Raw genomic sequence first — 26,062 nt, 5'->3', positions numbered from 1 at the left:
TTGCAGTATGTATATGAAAAGGATGGTATTATGGTTCTTGAAGATGTTCTAAAGGCTGATTTTGTTTTGTATCAACATCCCAAGATGGTGGAAAATGATTCAGAGGTGTTTCCTTCTGTGGCTCGTATTCCGGATGCCATGCTTCATAAGGTGGATCCAACGAACCCTGTTCTTGTGGCTTATCTTGCTACAATCAACACTTCTGTTGAAACAAGTGTATTATTACCGAAGGGAATCGTAGGGACTTCTAAACGTGGCAAGAGTTCTAAGAAAGTTACCAAGGCTAGTCCATCGTAGCCTGATAAAGTGCTTATTGAGAAGGAAGTAACAAAGCATGTTCAAGAAACTATTGTTCAGGATATTCAAAAGGAGGTCGTGCCTTCAAAATCTAGAGTGCTCAAAAGGACGAAGAAAATGGCACATAGACCTCGTCATTCACCGTAAAAACAACCTATTATCGAAGAGGTTCCTAAAAAGTCTATTTCATCACCTAAAGGTGTTTGTCTTTCCAAAACAAAGAGGATTCGTAAACCGCAGTTGAATAAAAAGGGTGTTACTATTCGCGAGATGCCAGGTCCAGTTTCTCCAGCTTCGAAGAAACGTCGAGCTCACGAAATGGTGAAGAAAATAACAAAGAAGTGAAAGCAAGTGCAAGATCCAATGGATGAGGTTGTACTTGAAACAGAGTTCGAAGATAGCGATCAGTCATGTCACAACTAGCCTTTTTGGCTAGGAAATTCCGTCCTCAAGTAAGCAAGTACTATTGTGAGACTTGTGCTAACACTTCTACGTGTACAATATGAGTTCCTAATGAGCCATGAATTGTTAGAATGAAAACTCTCCAAGTATGTGAAATCTCTCCCAATTCTCTCCAAGTATGTGAAATCTCTCCCAATTCTCTCCAAGTATGTGAAATCTCTCCCAATTCTCGCCAAGTATGTGAAATCTCTCCCAAATCTCTCGAAGTATGTGGAATCTCTCCCAAATCTCTCCCATATGCGAAATCTCTCCAAGTATGTGAAATCTCTCCCAAATCTCTCCAAGAATGTGAAATCTCTCCCAAATCTCTCCAAGTATGTGGAATCTCTCCCAAATCTCTCCCATATGCGAAATCTCTCCAAGTAAGTGAAATCTCTCCCAAATCTCTCCAAGAATGTGAAATCTCTCCCAAATCTCTCCACGTATCTCAAATCTCTCTCAAATCTCTCTAAGCACCTTCCTTAGTCGAAAACATCTCAAAACCGGAAGAGGAAACCCCAAAAGGACCCTCTTGGTCCGGAACCTCTTGGTCCGGAACCTCTTGGTCTGGAACCCTCTTGGTCCGGACTCCTCTTGGTCCTGAACCTCTTGGTCCGGACTCCTCTTGGTCCGGAACCCTCTTAGTCCGGACTCCTCTCGGTCCGGAACCCTCTTAGTTCGGACTCCTCTTGATCCGGAACCCTCTTAGTCCGGATACCTTCTAAGAAACCAAGAAGCTTCTTGCTTCGGAACCTTCTTTGCCTCGAAAGCCTCTCATCTGGACCATCTCGCAATATCCTCTCATCCGGAAGGCTAGTCTCGCTTCGGAAAGTTCAGCTGACTTCGGAACCCTCGGTCCGGACTGCTGGCTTCGCTCCGGAATTAAGCAGATGGCTTCAGAATCTGAGAAAGTGCTTCGGAAATGTACTCCTTTACTCCGGAAATTAGAAGCTGACTCCGGAACTTCTCCTAAGCCCTTTGGACCTTAGCAGGAGCATGATCCCACTCCAGATTTTCATTATCTTTGGACTTTTTCACAATTTTAAGGCATTTTGACGCCGGAAATTACACCAAACTCGTATTTTTCCTATCCTAAACCCCTTAGACCCCTATTTTATGCTAAATCTAATTATTTTAAGCATATTCTTCATAAAAATAAATAGTTGGGATTTAGGAAAACCTTATCCTAAATCAAGAAAAGGACAAAGAGATTGACTTTGTAATTTGATGAAAATCCTCATTTCCCATGCAAATCACAGTATTTCATGCTTTACCCACCAAATATCCATGCATGGACCACCAGATCCCCATGCACCAAAGATTCCTCCCTTTTCTTATACTCCAAAGCAACGACAGTGAAGGAGTTTAGACTCCACTTTCTCTCTCACTTTTCCCATTTTCACTCAAAACTCATCTTCAAGGCAAGAACAATGATCTTGCTGGAAGGGAAAATATTCTCAATTTCTCCGTGGAGTTGAAAGGAAAGCATCCCTCCCAGGGAAGTTCCTCATCTCAGCTAGAGTTTAAGCTTGAGATCTTCACTCCATAACTCCAAACAACTCCTCAACCAACTCAAGGTGAGCTTCATACCCCACCTTTTCAATATTTTAATGTTTTTTGGGGGAGAGTACAAGTCAAATCTTGCCTAAATACTTGAATAATTGCTTATATACGTATGTTTGTATGTGTGTGTGAAATATTATTAAATTATTATTTTAGTAATATCCTCATGAACGTAAGATTTCACAACTTCATAAAGAACAAATGATACTTTGTGTACAAAAGGGCCTCCCAACTATTGGATGTGTCCAACTTAAGACCTTTATCTATGCTTTCATGTCTAGAAATAAGACTTATAAAAAGGAACCTTGATAAGTTGACACTATTTCTAGTGATTTTTCGAAAATGGGAGCTTTGTGACCATTTTGCAAACTGTTAGGGAGTATTTTGTAAATATTCAATATAAAAGTTTGCGTCAAGAAAATGCACAAATAGAGCCTTTATGACAGAAATATTTGCATGTCATAAACTGCTGTCGTAAAACCTCCAACAACATAAGTAATGTTCTATATGTCATAAAACAGAAAATGCGTGTCATAACCGCCAGTTATAAATTTATACAAATTATAACTTGACACTTTTTCTCTTGACCAAAATGACTTATTTTTCAATAAACAAAAAGGAACGAACACGAGCACCTAGTTAACGAGCACAATCAATGATATGGAACGAGAACGATATTCTTATTCAACAAGTACGAATTTCATTATTTATCTAACAAATAATGGATCTCTAACGATTGCTGAAAAGGTTGTTAATATTCTAGTCAGACAAATCTCAAAAGTACCTAAATATAAAAATATTAGTATACGTCTAAGTCCTGTAAGGAGTTATAGCCAGAGTCTCTTGGAGGGAGAGCGGAAATTTGTGTATAGATCTATACGGAGTTGACACCCCGCACCTTCGCTGTTCGCTACAGCTAGACAGGCCAGTCTAGGGTGACAAATGTCTTTTCCAAACCGAGGGCGCCTGAGAAACGCCAAAACAGGCACTTCGTCAGATTAGTATGGTTATAACGACTCACTAGAATATGTTATGTCATCTAGAAATTTATGTAAGGAAAAACCTCATAAATAAATCTTTGGCACGTTGTGTTGACCGTCCTATACATGATAAGTGATGGTCCGCATTTGTTGCATTGACTGCCCTTTTTCATCGCGTAGAATGTCCACAATTGCCATGTTGATTCTTTTTCCTAACAAGTATAGAGTCGTAATACTGCTATTTTTAGAAATTAAAAAGCGTAGGACTCTATGGAAAACGTTTGTAAACTATTTTGAAAACGATAAATTAACCCACACATATACATAGTTGGAACTAGCACTTACGAATATTTTATAGGAGAAAATATAGGATTTTCTGGAGAAAATGATTTTCTACGATTTCGATAACGATAAACTAGAACGCACACTCAATTTTACTCGATAAGAGGAACAAGATTTTCAACCATATTCTCTTTTTGAAAATAAGGGATTTTTCTGGAAACGGTTGACTATTACTATTCAAAAGAACTATTCTCGTACACAACTCTCTTTTACAAATCACATTACTTTTCAAAATCACTCCTTATAAGGATGAATAAAAGTAATGACATGCACACACATATCCATGATTTTCAAGGCAAGACTTCAAACGATTTCATAGAAAATATCGGATTTTCGGAAAGTACGATAATAACGATTCTAAACAAGTGTAAACGATTTTGTACAAAAATGCTTATGAACTCACCAACTTGTTAGTTGACGCTTTTCAAAACGACTTGTATTCTCAGGGATCTAGTAAGCAGGTATCAAGGGACGCGGATGCAAGTCTTTTAGCTGTAGCTTGGATTTTTCTGCTTTTGTCTCTTTTGTGTAACTCGAAGAACAAATACAATATGTAAACAATGTAAGTTTGTTATCTCAATGTATGATGTTTGGATTGCTCTGTTTCATTTATATTCAATTGTTATGATACTGTACATTGAAGTCACCCGCCTCCGGACATTTCCGTCGTCTGGTCCGGGGGCTGTGACAGATTGGTATCAGAGCATTGTTTATAGTAAACTGGTATATCTATCCATACAAGATATACAACTATAAATACAATGGGACTAAAACACACTCTACCTGAAAGTATACTTTAAAAAGATAAGTATTTTATGAAAGTATACATATCTACTAACACAGTATCATAACGAGAAGAAAACAAAAGTAATTAAAGGTTGAACGCTACAGTCAAACCTAGGCAGTATGTAATCATATCTGGGATAAATATAGCCTGATCAACTATATTTATTTGAGATATGACCAACATGTGCTTGGGAGTGATGGTGGTGTTGCAACAAACCTAAAACCTACCAACTATGAGTACAAGAGAATACTAGAATCGAACATCAAGTTTAAAATACTATAGGAGTATTTTAGGACACTATAAACCCCTCCCACACCTAAACTTTCTCCGTATATCTCGTACCTCGATTCTTACACAAACAAGTAGTTGAAATTCCTCGCCAAGACTTCTACTACCCTGTCACGGTAAATTACAGATGGGGTAAGGAGAGACCAGAAGAAGTGCATGAGGAAAAACCCAGAAGTGAATCCCAAGGAATACCAAGAGATGAATCATAAAAGGGAGAATTTTGACTAAGGGCCAGACAAGGATGAAAGCGCCGAGGGAACTCATAGCAAGCTTATTCCTATTGGCAGAAGACCCTCTCACCTCTCTCTTCCCAAATACATAAACACCCCATATAGGTACTCCTGGAATAGACATACCTAGAAACAAAACGATACCCACGCAAAAACAAGTTGAGAAATTGGCTCCTATCCAATTTAGGGCGCACCTTCACGAAAGACACCAGATCCACAACCGATGTGCACCGAACTCCGATAGCCAACGCCCTCACGAATCAGACATTACCTCTGTCTAGACCACAAGTAACCCAAAGTGACTCCCGGTTTCCAACCCTCTGTCATGGAGTAATGGAGACCATAAACAAAGGCCGATTTATAAGAATGTAAATCCGATCCCCCACGAGTAACAAGAACACCATTCCAATTACCTACGAAACCCACAAGTAAGACCAGAAAACTAGGCAGTGGTCATTTGGAGACCACAACTCATAACAATCAAGGCTAGGACAGCCTTAGCAGCGTAAGGAACACAAAAAGGGCACTCATAAAATAAGTGAAATGGCCAAGCACTCTGTGCGCCATGTCGGTAAAAGAAGATCACCACACTACTCGCCATAGGCTCATAATGCCCTTAATCATAGCCAGTAGTAGTAAACCAAGAGGAGTAGATCCTCCAAGAATCCATACAACCGAATCCGTTAACTATAGTGCTAGCTATGTGCTATTTTCACGGACTTTACGTCAGACAATATTCGTTCTCACTCAATACCATAACTGCATCATGGGGATGTAGGTTGACACAATTAGCACCAGTACGTTAAGATTATAGGAGTAAACCCACTTGAAACTAGCTACAAGTACTTACGAGCTCACTTTTCGTGTGCAACAGGGTCATGTCTTACAATGGAGATAATCAGTACCCTGACGATGCACCGGCCTTACGAATAGACTCTACCACATTCCAAGCCACTGCAATAACTGCCGTAGCAGCCGCCATGGCATACTTCAATGCCAACAGCACGAACGAAAACGGAAGCAGTATCGATAAATTCAATCGTAACAACAACCAGGGAAACCAACGAAAAACAACTCACCAATGCACCTAAAACCTAAACCTAAGCTCAAGAAACGAAAGTTTGGAAATGAAAAAGGAGGCAGTTCGACTCAGAGGCCTACTAAAAGACAACAAGTGGAATCAGTTCCTACCCCTACTAACCCTACTCCTCCCACATCAAGACCGTCATACCTTGGGGACAATCCACCATGCAACAAGTGCAAATACCATCATTGGGGAGCCTGCCAGATATTTCGTTGCAAAAGGTGCAATAAGATGGGGCACACCTCCCGCTACTGTAGGACTCCGGCCCCATGCGTTGCCCCAACCCGCAACCCAGAAATAAGTTCAGTTTGCCACAAGTGCGGTGCAACAGGACATCTCAAGAGAGATTGTCCAACGGAGATGACTAACGAAGGAGTCAACGACTAGACAGGAGTTGACGACAAGGAGCCCTACCACAGCTTTTGGTACGTTCCACGATAAACTTAAGCATCGATCTATCCAAAAAGTTTTTGTTAATTAAAAACATAATCCAAAAACTATTGTCTCGATAGAGAAAATCCTGTAAGTTACGGGAAGCTATGGATCCTTACGAATAGACCATGATGGTCCCATATGAACATTAGTATCACATATGGTTAGGATTCCGCAAACTGAGAAAGTACGATTCCGCCTTACTTTTGTCCCTGGGCTGAATAGCGATTAGGACAGAACTCCAGTCAACCATCTCTAAAGATCCTAAGATCTTAAGTATGTACGGTTAGGTCACATCCATCTATAGCGGAAGGACCTGGCAGAATTCGGATTACGAATTCCCTTGCCTTATAGCAGCACCCTCGTGTCGCCAGAACACCTAACAAGCAGAAACGAGATAGACCCAATGGTAACAACGAAAACGAAACTAGAAACGATAAGAACAGAAACACTAGAACACCTAACAAGCAGAAACGAGATAGACCCAATGGTAACAATGAAAACGAAACTAGCAACGATAAGAACACAAACACTAGAACACCTAACAAGCAGAAACGAGATAGACCCAATGGTAACAACGAAAACGAAACTATCAACGATAAGAACACAAATACTAGAACTCCTAACAAGCAGAAACGAGATAGACCCAATGGTAGCAACGAAAACGAAACTAGCAACGATAAGAACACAAACACTAGAACACCTAACAAGCAGAAACGAGATAGACCCAATGGTAACAATGAAAACGAAACTAGCAACGATAAGAACACAAACACTAGAACTCCTAACAAGCAGAAACGAGATAGACCCAATGGTAGCAACGAAAATGAAACTAGCAACGATAAGAACACAAATACTAGAACACCTAACAAGCAGAAACGAGATAGACCCAATGGTAGCAACGAAAACGAAACTAGCAACGATAGGAACATGAACATAGAACACCCTGTCATTACTAGCAACCAATACTCCTCAAATCGATGGAACAACAAGAAGTCCAATGCCATCAATTGGCACAGACATGCTTGATCCTCACCTTACAAACCCCAAGCACTACAAATAGACTTTCGTCCTACTCCACCGGGTAACGAAACTCTTTCAGCCGGTAACGGCAAAACCCTAGCAACCAGACACCTAAGTCCTGGTGTAAGAGTTGCCACACGCTTTTCCCTAGCCCCGATAAAGATTTAAAAATCAAGAAGCAAAGGGCATCAAGGGGGTCCGAAAGGCTTCCAAACTTCCTCCAAAGGTTCCCAAAACCTCTTGGAAACCTCAACCAAGTGCTAAGCGGAAATAGAAACACCCCGATAACCAAACACCCAATACCACTTAGCACAGTCACAAGAACATATAGTGTCTAATCGCAAGATCGACATAATAAATAAAATAAACATCAGACACAGTCCCTGACCGTAGGAAGCACCTATCTAGCTCATAAGGGAGAAAGACGAAATTACCATAAGCACCACTAACTACGAGTAAGCCAAACAAACTCATCCTCAAGGATCGATATCCCCTACCCCGAATCAGAAGTTCGCTCAACCACCAACAAAGAACTGGCAGAGGCCGACCTACCATTAGCTCGAAAAACTATAGGAAGAAAACTCCTAAGATGATCTAAGACTCATAAGGTCAACTACATCACCCAAACTCAACCTTGGTGACCATGGTACCAACTCTTAAGGCCCAGAAAACTCTACTTTTAAGGCACCAGGATCCCGATCCCTAGAAGACCATTCAAAAGGCCTCGCCGAGAAAGGTCTGATGACCCATAGTCTCCGATTAACCTAAGAGCTCAGTTTAGACATTTTACATCCCATGTATTCGACACTCATAAGAGCCAGACCACCGAAGCCCTAGAAATCCCACTTGACAAGAACGAGGTAAACAAGAATCCGCACTCCGAAGGGAAACATGTGGAATGGACATTGAAAGAGTTGGGATACCCACCTACCTCTACTCGAGTACTCATATATCAACAACTGCCACCCGAGCATGGGAGTTGTACCCTTCAAGGCCCCACGCGACCGGAAAAGCAGATCATCCTCTGTTGGGCTGAGGTGAGAGACACCCAACTGACAAGAGGACAAACACTCAATAACACACTCCCTAGACCCAAGATTACTCGAGAAACCACAAGAAGGATAGTCAAAACCCGAACACGACCCCAAACATCGTATAAGTCAACAAGAGAGCTATGCAGATAGCAGATTAAAGCCTTGGAATCTCAAGTAAGGGATCAAGGTATTCTTAAAGATCTTTCCTCATGGAAGGATAACTCGATTTGAAAGGTAAGGTAAACTAACTCCCCGATGCACCAGACCATTCGAGATCCTCGCACGAATTGGTCTGGTAACCTACGAACTCCAACTACCCTCCAAGTTTAGTAACACACACCCTGTATTCCATGTATCGAACCTAGAAAGTGTCTATCGGACAACCCTTCCAGTTCCACTAGACGAGACTAAGGTGAACTAGAACCTCCAAATCATTGATCAGCCTATCAAGACAATGAACGGGAAAGTTAAGAACACAAAACAAAGCCGCATCCCTATTGTGAAGGTTCGAGAGAACGCTAGGCGTGAACCGGTATTCACTTGGGAACGTAAGGACCAAATAACTCAGAAGTACCCTCACCAATTTTCGCATTCATAACCCTACCCCTCAAAAGAATTTCGGGACGAAATTCCCTCTAACGGAGGGATGATGTCACAACTAGCCTTTTTGGCTAGGAAATTTCGTCCTCAAGTAAGCAAGTACTATTGTGAGACTTGTGCTAACACTTCTAAGTGTACAATATGAGTTCCTAATGAGCCATGAAGTGTTAGAATGAAAACTCTCCAAGTATGTGAAATCTCTCCCAATTCTCTCCAAGTATGTGAAATCTCTCCCAATTCTCTCCAAGTATGTGAAATCTCTCCCAATTCTCTCCAAGTATGTGAAATCTCTCCTAATTCTCTCCAAGTATGTGAAATCTCTCCCAAATCTCTCGAAGTATGTGGAATCTCTCCCAAATCTCTCCCATATGCAAAATCTCTCCAAGTATGTGAAATCTCTCCCAAATCTCTCCAAGAATGTGAAATCTCTCCCAAATCTCTCAAAGTATGTGGAATCTCTCCCATATGCGAAATCTCTCCAAGTATGTGACATCTCTCCCAAATCTCTCCAAGAATATGAAATCTCTCTCAAATCTCTCCACGTATCTCAACTCTCTCTAAGCACCTTCCTTAGTCGAAAACAGCTCAAAACCGGAAGTGGAAACCCCAAAAGGACCCTCTTGGTCCGGAACCTCTTGGTCCGGAACCCTCTTGGTCCGGACTCCTCTTGGTCCGGAACCCTCTTAGTCCGGACTCCTCTCGGTCCGGAACCCTCTTAGTCCGGACTCCTCTCGGTCCGGAACCCTCTTAGTCCGGATACCTTCTAAGAAACCAAGAAGCTTCTTGCTTCGGAACCTTCTTTGCCTCGAAAGCCTCTCATCCAGACCATCTCGCAATATCCTCTCATCCGAAAGGCTAGTCTCGCTTCGGAAAGTTCAGCTGACTTCGGAACCCTCGGTCCGGACTGCTGGCTTCGCTCCGGAATTAAGCAGATGGCTTCGGAATCCGAGAAAGTGCTTAGGCAATGTACTCCTTTACTCCGGAAATTAGAAGCTAACTCCGGAACTTCTCCTAAGCCCTTTGGACCTTCGCAGGAGCATGATCCCACTCCGGATTTTCATTATCTTCGGACATTTTCACCATTTTAAGGCATTTTGACGCCGGAAATTACACCAAACTCGTATTTTTCCTATCCTAAACCCCTTAGACCCCTATTTTATGCTAAATCTAATTATTTTAAGCATATTCTTCATAAAAATAAATAGTTGGGATTTAGGAAAACCTTATCCTAAATCAAGAAAAGGACAAAGGGATTGACTTTGTAATTTGATGAAAATCCTCATTTCCCATGCAAATCACAGTATTCCATGCTTTACCCACCAAATATCCATGCATGGACCACCAGATCCCCATGCACCAAAGATTCCTCCCTTTTCTTATACTCTAAAGCAACGACAGTGAAGGATTTTAGACTCCACTTTCTCTCTCACTTTTCTCATTTTCTCTCAAAACTCATCTTCAAGGCAAGAACAATGATCTTGCTGGAAGGGAAAATATTCTCAATTCTCCCTGGAGTTGAAAGGAAAGCATCCCTCCCAGGGAAGTTCCTCATCTCAGCAAGAGTTTAAGCTTGAGATCTTCACTCCATAACTCCAAACAACTCCTCAACCAACTCAAGGTGAGCTTCATACCCCACATTTTCAATATTTTAATGTTTTTGGGGGAGAGTACGAGTCAAATCTTACCTAAATACTTGAATAATTGCTTATATATGTATGTTTGTATGTGTGTGTGAAATATTATTAAATTATTATTTTAGTAATATCCTCATGAACGTAAGATTTCACAACTTCATAAAGAACAGAGGATACTTTGTGTACAAAAGGACCTCCCAACTATTGGATGTGTCCAACTTAAGACCTTTATCTATGCTTTCATGTCTAGAAATAAGACTTATAAAAAGGAACCTTGATAAGTTGACACTATTTCTAGTGATTTTTCGAAAATGGGAGCTTTGTGACCATTTTGCAAACTGTTAGGGAGTATTTTGTAAATATTCAATATAAAAGTTTGCGTCAAGAAAATGCACAAATAGAGCCTTTATGACAGAAATATTTGCATGTCATAAACTGCTGTCGTAAAACCTCCAACAACATAAGTAATGTTCTATATGTCATAAAACAGAAAATGCGTGTCATAACCGCCAGTTATAAATTTATACAAATTATAACTTGACACTTTTTCTCTTGACCAAAATGACTTATTTTTCAATAAACAAAAAGGAACGAACACGAGCACCTAGTTAACGAGCACAATCAATGATATGGAACGAGAACGATATTCTTATTCAACAAGTACGAATTTCATTATTTATCTAACAAATAATGGATCTCTAACGATTGCTGAAAAGGTTGTTAATATTCTAGTCAGACAAATCTCAAAAGTACCTAAATATAAAAATATTAGTATACGTCTAAGTCCTGTAAGGAGTTATAGCCAGAGTCTCTTGGAGGGAGAGCGGAAATTTGTGTATAGATCTATACGGAGTTGACACCCCGCACCTTCGCTGTTCGCTACAGCTAGACAGGCCAGTCTAGGGTGACAAATGTCTTTTCCAAACCGATGGCGCCTGAGAAACGCCAAAACAGGCACTTCGTCAGATTAGTATGGTTATAACGACTCACTAGAATATGTTATGTCATCTAGAAATTTATGTAAGGAAAAACCTCATAAATAAATCTTTGGCACGTTGTGTTGACCGTCCTATACATGATAAGTGATGGTCCGCATTTGTTGCGTTGACTGTCTTTTTTCATCGCGTAGAATGTCCACAATTGCCATGTTGATTCTTTCTCCTAACAAGTATAGAGTCGTAATACTGCTATTTTTAGAAATTAAAAAGCGTAGGACTCTATGGAAAACGTTTGTAAACGATTTTGAAAACGATAAATTAACCCACACATATACATAGTTGGAACTAGAACTTACGAATATTTTATAGCAGAAAATATAGGATTTTCTGGAGAAAATGATTTTCTACGATTTCGATAACGATAAACTAGAATGCACACTCAATTTTACTCGATAAGAGGAACAAGATTTTCAACCATATTCTCTTTTTGAAAATAAGGGATTTTTCTGGAAACGGTTGACTATTACTATTCAAAAGAACTATTCTCGTACACAACTCGCTTTTACAAATCACACTACTTTTCAAAATCTCTCCTTATAAGGATGAATAAAAGTAATGACATGCACACACATATCCATGATTTTCAAGGCAAGACTTCAAACGATTTCATAGAAAATATCGGATTTTCTGAAAGTACGATAAGAACGATTCTAAACAAGTGTAAACGATTTTGTACAAAAATGCTTATGAACTCACCAACTTGTTAGTTGACGCTTTTCAAAACGACTTGTATTCTCAGGGATCTAGTAAGCAGGTATCAAGGGGTGCGGATGCAAGACTTTTAGCTGTAGCTTGGATTTTTCTGCTTTTGTCTCTTTTGTGTAACTCGAAGAACAAATACAATATGTAAACATTGTAAGTTTGTTATCTCAATGTATGATGTTTGGATTGCTCTGTTTCATTTATATTCAATTGTTATGATACTGTACAATGAAGTTACCCGCCTCCGGACGTTTCCGCCGTCTGGTCCGGGGGGTGTGACAAGTCACCACCAACGAATGATAATATTGGCTTCGATTCACCTCAGAGGGACTCTCCGGTCAAGTCGACTTTTGAGGCGATTGGAAGTCTTGGTGGCAATGTGGAAACATCTAATGAGTACACAACCACTAATCTGGGTGATCTTTCTAACACATCCATCCCTGAGCAGACTTCGGTCATACCACCCAAAGTTTCGGTTGCTGAGTCCATATTAGAGGAGGTACGAACTTCAGGCATCACTGCGAACATATCTAATATGGACGCAAATGTCAACAAGGGTGATGGGGTGTCGACTAACGAAGCCCAAGGAATTTCGAATATCTGTACTTTATCTATTCCTATTTCCATTGTTACTTCATCTACATTCAAACCTACTTTGATTGATACTTCCACTTCGTTACCACCATTTCACACACCCACTCCTACATGTTTACCTACTTCTATTCCTTCACCCACTTATAAACACTTCCTCAATCAACCAATCACTTCATTGTTTCCTTCACAATCAACTGATGGTCCAAATCTACTTCGGTAGTTGGACAAGATGATGACGATTATATGGTTTCTTTTGCTAACATCCAGTTTGATCCTGAAGAAGAAAACATTCCAGATCATATGCTTATGTCTGGTAAGCAGTTCAAGATTCTCAGTCGGAAGTTAAACTCTTTATTACAACTTCAAGTTGATGTTGGGAGTCAGAATAGTGTATCTGGCATAGAAGTTGATGCAATGCTTAAAGCTCAAGAACTTCGTTTGAGAACTGGTATCGAGCATATTGAAATGAACCATAAAGAGAGGTTGAAGCGTCAGTCTGATTCGTATAATCATGAGGTTAAGGGTTTGAAAGCTGTTGCTAAAGAAAGACGCATTCTTTTTGTTGAAGCTTTTAAGAAAGTGAAGGAGGATGTGAATTTTAAGATTGAAGAGATTTGTCAAAAGATTATGAAGGAGGTTGCTAACCTTGATAAGAGTTATTCCAATCTTCATACAAAGGTTGATATAATTTTTGATGTTGTGACGAAGGTTGTTGAGTTTTATAGTTCTCTTCTTACCAAGGTTGATACGAAATTAGATACTGATTCTAAAATCTTTACAACGTTGGAAGAGTTTTTGGGAAGCCTGAAAGAGTTACTTTCAAAGATTGGTTCTTTTCTACAGTATTCGGTTTCTCAAGATTCATTATCTCAGATGTTTTCGTCCTTAGAGTCCAATGTTAAAGCTGCGTTAGCTCCACTTCTGAAGCTTGTCAATTTGATGCCTTCTGATGCCCCACTTTTTAACACAGGGGTGCAAGGGGGAGAAAAGGGTGGTCGTTTTGGTGTTTCGAAAGATGTTGATACAGGTTCATCAAAAGATCCTTCTCAAGGAAAAGTTGTAGGAAAGGTTATGATCACACGGATTCCTGCTTCGCTTCCAACCTCAATGTCAACTACCTCAACTACCATGACTTCGAAGCCATTAACTAAAGGTATTGGTATTGGTTAATCCGCTGGTGGATCAAGTTTGAAGCCACCTCCTTCAAAGAAAGAAATAGAAGGAAAATGGAAGGGTATTCATACAGACCCAACTGAAGAAGAGAAGAAGATTGCCTTAGAAAAAGAAATGGAGCGACAAAGGAAAATTCAAAGTATAATTAGACAAAAGAAAATTCAAAGTATTCTTAGACAAAGGAAATGAGATCCACCTGGTCTTGAGAAGGGCGACCCAACAAAACCATACTGTTACGAGACAATCGAACAAATTATTCTCTTGGTAACATGCATGATTTTCTCAAAGTCCCAAAGAAGAGCTATGAGATAGAAAATTCAAACTTCAACCAACTGGATTTTCCTATCAACCATATGACATTTATTTCAGATCAGTATCAATTGATAGACAAGTTTGAAGACAAATAAGAGTTCAAGAAGCTGAAAATGAGGTTTCATGTTGTACTGGGGAAGAAAGAAGGAAGGATTTGGTCATTAGTAAAGATTGTCAAGGTGTTGGGTATAACCAAAGATCAGTTATTCGAAGGGTTATTGCAGAACTTTTGTTATCACATAGTTCGTGCCAATAATGTGGCTTCTGATTTCTTTGTAGCTGATTTTTCCTTGATGATTCTTAATGATCTTATTTGTGTGGCAAAAAATCTAAGTGGGGTTGATGCTTCGAAACTTCAGGTGACTAGCAAAGAAGACTTCTTGCTTGGGTTTGCACATATAAGCTTTTCATTGACAATTATTATGATTGTCTTGACTTAACAGATATAGAGTTAGCTTTGTCAATGGGAAAACAAATTACTGTGCCACAATCTTTGTTGAAACGTGTAGGAAGCTTGAAGAATTTTGATGATGGTGAAATTTGTCTTAAACCATTGGGAATAGTTTTTGTGGGGAAGAATAAAAACGACAAGAAGACAAAGTTTATATTCAAAGTTGAGGATGTTGAAAGATACACTAACTCTCAATATACGAATCTGCTTGTTCGTATAAATAATTGCAAGAAAAATACTGAATGAGACAATGCTCAAATTCGAAGATCAATCATTTGGTATATGGAAGTTAGAAGAGTTTTACATCAAGCGACCAAGATGCTAATGACTTAGGATTCGTCACTGCTCACAAAGGGGGAGAATGTTGAGGTCGAATTTAGTTGTGAGGTGTCGAAGCGTCCTCAGTTATATCTTATTGTCAAAGTCTGTATTGTATGTATTGCATAAGGGCACGTCCGTATGTCGAAGCGTAATTGTATTAGCCCTTGTGTATTTTTTTTGTCTACTTCTGTCATTCCTATAAATAGGGATAGGTAATAGAGTTAGAGTAACTTTTGAACCTTCGTTGTTCTTACTCTAAAACATTCTCTGTATCTTTCAGAAGTAATATTGAGCTAAACATATTATATTTACGATTATATGTTCTTGTTTGATTTATACTCTGATTTCATTTCAATCACACGATTCACACGAACTACACATACACCTTGAAAGCAAAATACAATGAACAACTAAACCTAGCATAAACCTAATGAATCTCTAAAACCACCAAGTTTAGGGTTACACACCTTTTGATTTGTTATTGCAAACAAATCACACCAATCCTTGTAGTTGTTGAACTTGGAAAGGCTAACACCAAAGAGATGATGCCCCTACTGGTTTGTACCCAAACCCTAGCAACAAGAAAACAAGAGGAGGGATGAGAGGGGAGTAGAAATTTGACTCTTCTGATTGTAGGTAGGTCGGACGAAAATTAGGAACCAAAGATAGGATAACCATGGAAACTCTAATCTGGAATAAAATAATAATATATTTAATCCAAGTAGTTATCTGGTTTCCTTATATCAGGGAGGATTCCAGAATACACTATAAGGGCACTCGAAAAATGTCCGCAAGGGAAGGTTCTGGAACCCTTCCCTTGTTCAACGTTTGAACATTGCCAGCTACAGCCCTTGCGCCTTAATTAATTCTAATTAATCCTAAAATTAATTCCAATTAATTTTGATTGATTTTAAATTAATAATTACAATTTCCAATTAGTATATTAATCATATAATATATCAATAAATCATTTATTTTAATTCCTAATTAATTTATTATTCACATAATAAACTAACAGATTATCCTCTCTCTCCAAATGCAATCCTTCTCAGTTTCTAATTCCGAGGGCAACCCAAAAAGAACTTTGCTTCTAATTCAAGAATATACCAATTTAGTTATTGTATTAGCACCCTAATCCAACAGTCTCCCACTTGTATAAGTCTATAACTACAATTGCAAGTATAGACCTTGAAGTAAATAGCAAAGTGTGCTTTCCAAAGCCACTGCCAAACTCTGATTCAAATCATCAATTGGCCCGAAGATAAGTGATCAACTATTCATTCGTTCTTTAAGATATCATATGGACACGAGACATGGATCATAATCAATCTTGTTGTCCAAGATTCTATTTCTCTATTTTTCGAATTGTGATGACTTTATTGGACTTGAATTGAACATATCAATTAGTCCTGGTTGGGCTCAGCACTTTTAATGTCAACATCAAATCATTGAGGGGCCCAATGATATCGCTTTTCCTGTTGGGGCAAAAGGAACGAATAAGCTTTGACTACATAACTGTAACCTTTACTCAGCAAATCATATATGATACTACGTTTTATAACATCAAGTTACTAATGCATTTACGTAATACCAATACACAAATGATTCATAAATTACAAATTATATATCTCCGTTTGAAGAATAGTAGATATTATCTTCTTAGAATTACTCGTGACAAGATCCATTATGTAATCTCTAAGCGTGGGTTTATCCAATACTTAAAATCCATATTTTCAAAGTACTGATGAATATTGTAGCAACTCCAATTGTAATGTCTTAACCTCAATCGGCAATCTACAATCAATTCATGACAGCCTTAATTCACTATTTACTTCCAAAAGTATGACCGACTGTAGAAGTTTGAATAATTCAAATTACTCAGGAAGTATAAACATGCAAAAATGAAACACAAGAATAAATAATTGAATAAGGCAATACGATACTCATAAATAATTCTCTATTATTCTTTCACCAAATCAATTACATTTATTTTATTACAAGTTTCAAAAATATCACCTAACTACTAAAACTAATATCGTCTCTTAAGCCGATGCTCCTGGCATGCTGGTAGTGTTTGACTCAGCATAAAGCCTTTGTAAAAGGATCTAGCAACATTATCTTCCGATGATACCCTCTTTACCAGAAGGTTTCCTTCTTCTACCCGATGTAAAATGTAATGGTACTTTTTGTCGATATGCTTGGATCTACCATGATCCGTTGGTTCTTTTGTCAAAGCAACTGCACCTTTATTATCACAGAAGAGTTCCATGGGTTCTTGAATAGTTGGAACGACTCCGAGATCTCCGATAAAGTTCTTCAGCCATGCTGATTCCTTTGATGCTTCACTCGCTTCAATGTACTCTGACTTACATGTGGAATCAGCCACCGTGTATTACTTTGAAATTTTCCAATTCACCGCTCCTCCATTCAATAAGAACATCAAGCCAGACTGCGAACAAAAGTTGTCTCGGTCTGTTTGAAAATTGACATCACTGTAACTACTCCTCTTAACGTATCACTACCACCAAGAACTAGGAACATTTATTTTGTTCTTCGCAGATACTTAAGAATGTTCTTCACCGCAATGCAATGGGCTCTGCCAGAATTTCCCTGAAATCGACTAACCATGCTCAAGTCATAAGACACATCAGGGTGAGTAGATGTCATTGCATACATGATCGATCCAACAACTGAAGCATATGGAACTCGACTCATGTCAGCTATCTCTTCATCAGTACATGGACTTTGAGTCTTACTCAACTTAACAATACCATAAATGGGAAATTCTCCATACTGAAACGCTTCAGTATTTTATCCAAATATGTACTCTGGCTAAGACCAATAAGACGATTCTTTCTATCCTGATGAATCCTAATTCCTAGGATATAAGTCGCTTCCCCTAGATCCTTCATAGAGAAACACTTTCCAAGCTAAGACTTAACTTCTTGAAAAGTTGGAACGTTATTTCCTATAAGGAGTATGTCATCAACATATAGGACTAGGAAGGTTACTATACTCCCATTAGATTTGACATATACACATGACTCATCTTTACTTCTAGAGAACCCAAACTCTTTGACTTTCGCATGGAAGAAAAGATTCTAGCTGTGAGATGCTTGTTTCAATCCATAAATGGATTTCTCAAGTTTAGACACTCTATCAAGAAACTTGGCATGTACAAAATCCTCTGGCTGACTCCTGTAGACGTCCTCATAGAACTTCCCATTTAGGAAAACAGTTTTAACATCCATCTGCCATATTTCATAGTCATGAAATGCAGCTATAGCAAGTATGATCCTGATAGATTTTATCTTAGCTACTGGTGAAAAGGTGTCATCATAGTCAATCCTTTGGGTTTGAGTAAAGCCCTTTGCAACCAACCTAGCTTTGAAAGTGTGTACTTTTTCATCCATGTCGGTCCTCTTCTTGAAGATCCAGTTGCACCCAACTGTTTTTCGACCAGGTACATGATCAACCAAGTTCCACACTTAGTTATCATATATGGACTGAATCTCACTCTCCATTGGCTCCTTCCATTTAGCAACCTTAGGGCCCGCCTTCGCTTCCTTGTAGTTAGCTGATTCATCCATATTTACCAGTGTACGATCACTGACAAACCTATCACCATCTGTAGTTATATGTAAACCATAGAATTCAGGTGTCATGTTAACCCTGCTGGATCGACGAAGGAGTAATGAGTTGTCAATTGGCTCAACTGTAATTTCTTCCTCATGTTGAGTGCTAGTGTTGTCTAAGGTTCCTTCATTTGATAACTCTTGAATTTCTTCAAGATCAATAGCACTCCCACTATCATCTTTGAATATGATCTCTCTCTTGCGAAACACTCCTCTTCGAGCTACAAAGACCATGTTCTCACTAGGTATGAAGAACAAGTATCCAAAGGACTTTTCTGGGTAGCCAATGAAATAACACTTCTCGGCTTCGGGTTCAATTTTTTCGTGAGTCTCTCGTCTTACAAGAGCTTCACAAACCCATACCTTGATATGTGCGACCGAGGGAGCTTTCCCTATCCACATCTCATGAGGTGTTATGGCAGCCTTCTTTGTTGTAACTAGATTCATGATATGGGCGGCTGTCTCTAAGGCATACCCCGAGAAATGAATAGGAAGAGAAGCTCGACTCATCATGGAACGAACCATTTCTAGTAATGTTCGATTACGTTTGTCAGCCACACCATTAAGTTGTGGTGTTTCGGGAGGAGTTAAATATGAAACAATTCCACATTCCTTAAGATAGTCATGGAAATCGATACTAAGATACTCACAACCTCTGTCAGATATGAGCATCTTTATCTTCCTGCCCAATTGATTCTCGACTTCGTTCTTAAACTCTTTGAACTTTTCAAAGGTTTCCGATTTATGTTTGATTAAGTATATATAACCATATATACTATAACCATCTGTAAATGTCACGTAATATCGATTAACATCTCTTGCAGTGGATCTAAATGGGCCAAACACATCCGTATGGATTAGGTCCAATAATCCTTCACCTCTTTCACATTTTCCAATGAAAGGTGATTTTGTCATCTTGCCCAAGAGACAAGATTCACATTCATCATCTGTCCTAAGATCAAATGATTCCAACACTCTATCCTTTTGGAGTTAGGCGATGCGTTTCTTGTTTTTGTGCCCAAGACGACAATGACACAAACATGTCTTGTCCATACCATTAGAGGAATCAATATGAAATACACTATCGCTTAAGTTATCAACACAAGTCACGGTTTCATACACTCCATTACAAGGTAAATCTTCAAATATGAAAACACCATTTTTGAAAGCATAAAATTGAACCAATATCATTATCAAAAGAATATTTAAAAGCTTGTCGGAACAAAGCATGAAATGAAATAATGTTTCGCGTCATTTATAACGAATAAAAGCAATTCAACAAATCAATCCTAACATCACTACTAAGCATAAGGCCATATGTCCCAATCTTGGTAACAAATGAAGATCGCCTATTCCCCAAGACCAGGTAGAGTTTCCCATGCTCCACCTCCTCAATTTCGCTTAGACCCTACAAATAAGAACAAATGTGGAAACCACATCATGTGTCAAGGACCCAAGAATGAGAAAGTTGTGTGTTATTAACTTGGATAGTGTAAATACTTGATGAGCACTTGTTGTAGAAGGAGCATTATTTTTCTTCATCCCCGACTCACCAGTTTGCAACAAGTTATGGAGTTGGGTCAATGCCATCTTCGTGTTGTTCAGATGAAAAGCTAGAACAAACTGATCATAACTAGGAGGAAAAGATTTGAGGACCATGTCAATGGCCAACTCCTCGTCAAACGATACATTGATCCTTTGTAGTTGCTCCACATACCTTTTCATCTTTTGTATTTAAGCACAAACAGATTCACCTTCCTTAAGATTGCATGCCATAAGAGACTTGATCACTTCGTAGCGCTCTTGTCTCGCCTTTTTGTGGAACTTTCATGCAAGGTCGAGACTCATCTCATATGGCCAGTAATCCTCATAGAACTTATCCAGCTCAAGTGCCATAGTGTCCACCATGATACAAGCAACCTTAGTGGTGTCATCAGAATGTTTGTTGTAGGAAGAAATTTTCTAAGGAGTAGTAGTGGAATGATCTGTCACACCCTCGGTCGGCGGTGGAAACGCCTAGTTGTGCGACGTTAGAATGTTGGATCACAGATATTGAACATACATTGAACAATACAAAACAATATTAAACATAAATATCACTTCCATTATGGATAAAACATTACATCGGAAAATATTCTTGATTTTATAATACAAATGGTGCCTTAATAGGTAGGCACAACTATAATGATAATAATTCTTCAGTAGCTTCGTCGATCAACCGCTGCTTTCAGAGGTGCAATCTTTCATCTCGCGGTTTCCTAGGAATACATGAGGTTTTGAAAACGTCAACATAATGTTGATGAGTTCACAAGTTTGAGTGTTATATCTTTGAAAATACTTTTTATGCGTAACTTTATTAAGTTATAAAAGTATTTTAATTTACATTGCTAAGATATCTCCTAATAGTATTTTACTATTTCTAGATACTAAAATTTCAATGCTTTACTTTTTATCACAAACTACCATTCTCTTCAGGTTTTCCCATATCAAATGGAGTATAATATAATCTTATCTGTGATATCATTATTTTATAGACACATACTGCTTATACTTTATATTCCAGAAGTATGCTCTTGGATCCTTCTAATTTTAGAGTAATTATATTTTTTATCCCAGAAGTTTGTTCGTGTCAAGCAATACTTCTATTTAGAGTGATTATACTTGTATTCCATAAGTATGCTTATGAAGAGCAATACTTCTAATCTTATAGTGAGAGGGATCTTTTGTATGCAAGATTAAGTTGATAATACCATCCAATCTTAGTCTACATAACCGTTTTGCTTAATTAATTAATTTACTAATTAAATAGATATTTTTAACAAAGCCAAACTAGCGGAGTGACAATATAGCCATTATAAGAATTGAGAGACGGCCTAATATATTACTATTATACATCTAATTCGATCGTAGAGACTGCATAATCTATTACTATTATCCGTTTGACGAGAGTAACGATTAGGTAAAATGTTATTCTTTTGGCCGGCTCTAGGTATTATGTTACCCTAGAGAACTGGCCTAACGTCTAGATATAACATTATTTCCTTAATAAAATTTTCTTACATAGTAATATATATATATATATATATATATATATATAGAGAGAGAGAGAGAGAGAGTTAGGTTCATATATAAACCATAACTATCGTGTGAATGTGTGACTAACTCTTGACCAATCATTTAAAAATGGTATAATAGTAACTTGTTATATTTAAATACGGTAATATAATTAATTCTTTAAACATTTCCCTATTCTCTTGTAGTTCTCTTATTTATCAGCTTAGGTTAATCACAACTAATTCGTTTTCACGCAGATTTTTAAACTCCATCTAGCTTCTCTCCGGAAACAAAGACCGAACCTCCTCTCCGACGACAGAAGTCCTCCTTCAGCACCTCCCCTTCAACAATAACAACCCTCCATAGTCTGCTTCCCATTGAGGAATGCACTTCTTAACCATCCCACCACTACCCCTTTATCTTCCATTCTTCTTGACTTCTACTATTTTAGACTAATCGTCTATTTACCAACGGGATTTGTATACTCACCATCATAGCAACACAACGACACAGACTCGTCTCATCAGGAAACTACTGCTACACAACGACGGGATGTGTATCTGAAGTAATTATGTCGAAGGAATGGAGAGAATTACTGAAAATTTTATAAATATTTACCAAGCAAGGACTAGAGGTGAGATGGGTATGGTAACCCATGTCACCTCCTCTTACGAGCGACTTCAACTACATGTATCCTACCAACCATTCGATGAAATGCCCCAGAGAAATCTTTTAAAGAATCCCCTTAAACTATCCTTATTTGATAAATGGAATTTCATTCAGACCAAATCAGAATCACATTGATGAAATCCAAGTCTTATGCTGAAAAAATGAGGTAATTGTGTTTATTTGCCTCAAGAGCATTTTTGCTCATCTTTTTCTTATTCTTACTTATTTCTTGCCTATATCCCTAGCCCCTTCATAAAATTGACATCCTTCTGCCAAAATATGTATAGCTGAATCCTTGTATGTATTTTCATTAATATATCTATTTAGGATTAGAAATGTTGAAGTGTGATTGATACTAGGGTCTTGTTTATTGGGAGGTATTGTTGAATTACGAGCTCTAAATGTATCTTCTTGGTGGAAAACAATGTTAACCGTCCTAGACAGAAGGTTCAAGCTTCTCAAATGGCTCACAAATTAGGGAACCACGAAAGAGCACTTCACTTGGTGTTACTTGTCATTCTGAAAAGATTCTGATAGCAAACAGACGGGAAATTATAATGACAGTAATTCGAACTACTCATGATATAAGGATCACATGAAATGCAGATGTCTTGTCGAAATGTTGGTCAATCTTAAGAAATAGTTAGCTTTTCATTTGGTGGATCAGTTGATGATCTTCTTGCTGCATGTCGTAAATATCAGGTAATGATATAATGAAGCATTTCTTTAGATTTTCATATTAATTAAAGTTATTACAATGCTTACAATTGCAATGGCTCATACTGCTTTCTGGGTGTTATGTAGTAGTTTGGAAAATCAGTCTAGAGTATCACTAATTATGCTAATAGTTTATGATTTTAAAGAAATTACAAGTGCTTGCAAAGTGATAGGAGACATGTTCTCATGTTTTGTGTGTGTTTTAATTGAATTACTTGTGTGTTTAGGTTCAAACATGAAGAGATAAAGATAGAGGCATGGAAAAACCATCAAAAAGGAAAAACAAATTCTTCAAGAATTATGATAGATTCTTCAAGAATGATGATAGATTCTTCAAAAATGATGATAGATTCTTAAAGAATATTGTTATATTATTAAAGAATGTACTATTTATTGTAAATTTTTTGTATGTTCTTCAAAAATGATGAACAAATCTTTGAAAAATGTAATATAGTAGGCTGTGAATATTCTTTAAAATTTTGTATATATATTCTTGTTTTATTATACTTATTTTTATTCTTACCCATATTTCTCCTATTCCTTAAACTTGCAAAAATATGATATAAAGAATACAAAGAATGCCCTTAGTCTCACAAAATATTTTGTTCTTTGCAAAAATTCTCACAAAGTAATACAAAAACTATTATTACCTTTTACATTATTATGAAGATAATGTCAACTTTAATATAAGAACTATTGTTATTTTGATGAAAATTGTTATTTATTGAAAAATATATACAAGTTTATTCTTTAAGAATGTTAATTATCAAAAAATCACTAAAATTTAGTCATATTCTTTTAGAATGAAAGAGCTATATATATATATTTATGGTTATATGATCTATAAACGTTTCAAAAAAAAAAAATGGTTAAGTTATTTAGATTTGGAAAAAAAAAGAATCGTAACTCCCTCAATAATAACAACTTCCTTATTTTGTTTTAATAAAGTATTATTAATATGTGATGTATGACACAATAACTATGGTATACCATATCAATCTTAGTCATAAAGAATTATAATCCAATGGTCAAAATCTAGTCATACAATCACACAATTATTGTAATTCATATTTAATCCTAACCCTATATATATATATATATATATATATATATATATATATATATATATATATATATATATATATATATATATATATATATATATATATATATATATATATACCTATATATATATATATATATATATATATATATATAATAATAATAATAATAATAATAATAATAATAATAATAATTATCTTTTTCTTTGATATCATTGATAGGTTATGGTACAGTTAAGTACATTGCATATCCTTACGTTTTCTTCCATTCTTATCATTATATATATATATATATATATATATATATATATATATATATATATATATACAATAATTATGATTGTCTATATAACAGGATATTAGGGCAGAGTAACAGCTAAGTACAATGTCTATCTTAAAACTTGGCCAACATTACTTTTAGGTACTAAGTTATCCTAGGAAAACGGCTAACATAATGACTAAGTATAATCCTTTCCTAGTATATCGGGCAACATAATGATTAGGTATAATACTATTGCTTAGGACTATGCAAAGTTTCTACCTGGCATAATAGTAATCCTATGATTTTGGCTAGGTAACGATAGTGTATAATATCTAATATTTTGAGTATGCAGAGTACCGATATAAAAATATATCATGTGAAAATTTCTACTTATAACGCATCGATATATAACGATTTATAATAAAATAACACGTATTCCCCCTATATTTTATAAAATGACGGAAAAAGAGGTCGTGAAACTCATCCTTGAAGTGTGATACGCTTATGTAGATTGTAGGGTAAAATCGGGACTCGGGACTCAAAGATCGTCTTGGGATCGACTGGACTCGATAATATAATAATAATAACTTAAATATATAATTAATATAATTTTTCTAATAATTTTGGAGGATTTTTTAGGGAAAAATCAAGAGAAAACGAAAAGGAATAAGTTGGGGTTGGAATGAGGCTGCATCGCCCTTTTATAGGCATAAAAGTATGATGTGTGCCGTGCAAATGGGGTGCGCCACGTGAAAATGGGAGGTGAAACTTCTATTTGATCGGGCACTTTGATGCTCCAGAGCTTCGCTATTAATATTTAGAAACTCCTAAAGTCGTGCTTCGAGGCTGCGGGAAAGTTTGAGAGAAACCACAAAGAAGATGTATGGAAAAATGAAGAAAACTCAAGGCTATTTATAGGGTGAAGTATGAAGCTTGTCACGTCGTGACCATGAAGGTGTCACGACGTGAGGTTTGGATCATTCCTAATATGTCACGCGTTGCATTCTCCTTGTGCCACGTGTCGAGTCGGTGTAAGAGTTGTCTTTGTGACGTGTCACGTCGTGGCTGTAAGCTTGCCACATCGTGATGAGCTGGCTCCAAGTCGACTAAGAGCATTCACAAATTTGCCTTGTGGCATGCTCTCAGATCGCCACGTCATCAGTTTACCAGGTATTTTCCGAATCTTCGAAAAATCATAACTTTTGCATACGAGCTCCGGTTTTGACGTTCTTTATATCCACGCGTAGGTTTTTCCGAGTAAACAACTTTCCTTTAGATTCCAATAGCTAAATCTCACTCTATTTTAAATTCAAATTTAGACTGATTTAGACTGTTAAAGTTCGTGCGAAATTCATAACTCCTTCATATGAACTCCGTT

The 26,062-nt window shown here is 37.4% G+C and overlaps 2 long non-coding RNA genes across 2 annotated transcripts in view; both read left to right on the top strand.

The window, feature by feature from the left end:
• The window catches only part of LOC145126116 (uncharacterized), a 38,342-nt gene extending 16,096 nt beyond the window's left edge, over window positions 1-22,246 (top strand). The window contains exons 2-3 of the long non-coding RNA XR_013716340.1: window positions 12,473-12,588; window positions 22,233-22,246. This is a non-coding gene — a long non-coding RNA (uncharacterized LOC145126116). The remainder of the gene's footprint in view (window positions 1-12,472; window positions 12,589-22,232) is intronic.
• LOC145126115 (uncharacterized) lies at window positions 22,243-23,871 on the top strand. The gene is made up of 2 exons (XR_013716339.1): window positions 22,243-23,346; window positions 23,589-23,871. It is a non-coding gene; the product is annotated as an uncharacterized LOC145126115 (long non-coding RNA).
• Window positions 23,872-26,062: the final 2,191 nt, after the last annotated feature.

Source organism: Lactuca virosa, chromosome 7 (assembly GCF_052849685.1).
Source record: "Lactuca virosa cultivar CGN04683 chromosome 7, Lactuca_virosa_CGN04683_v6, whole genome shotgun sequence".
Taxonomy (NCBI): Eukaryota; Viridiplantae; Streptophyta; class Magnoliopsida; order Asterales; family Asteraceae; genus Lactuca; species Lactuca virosa.
The sequence above is the reverse complement of the archived record's forward strand: the minus strand, read 5'-3'. Positions and strand labels throughout refer to the sequence as shown.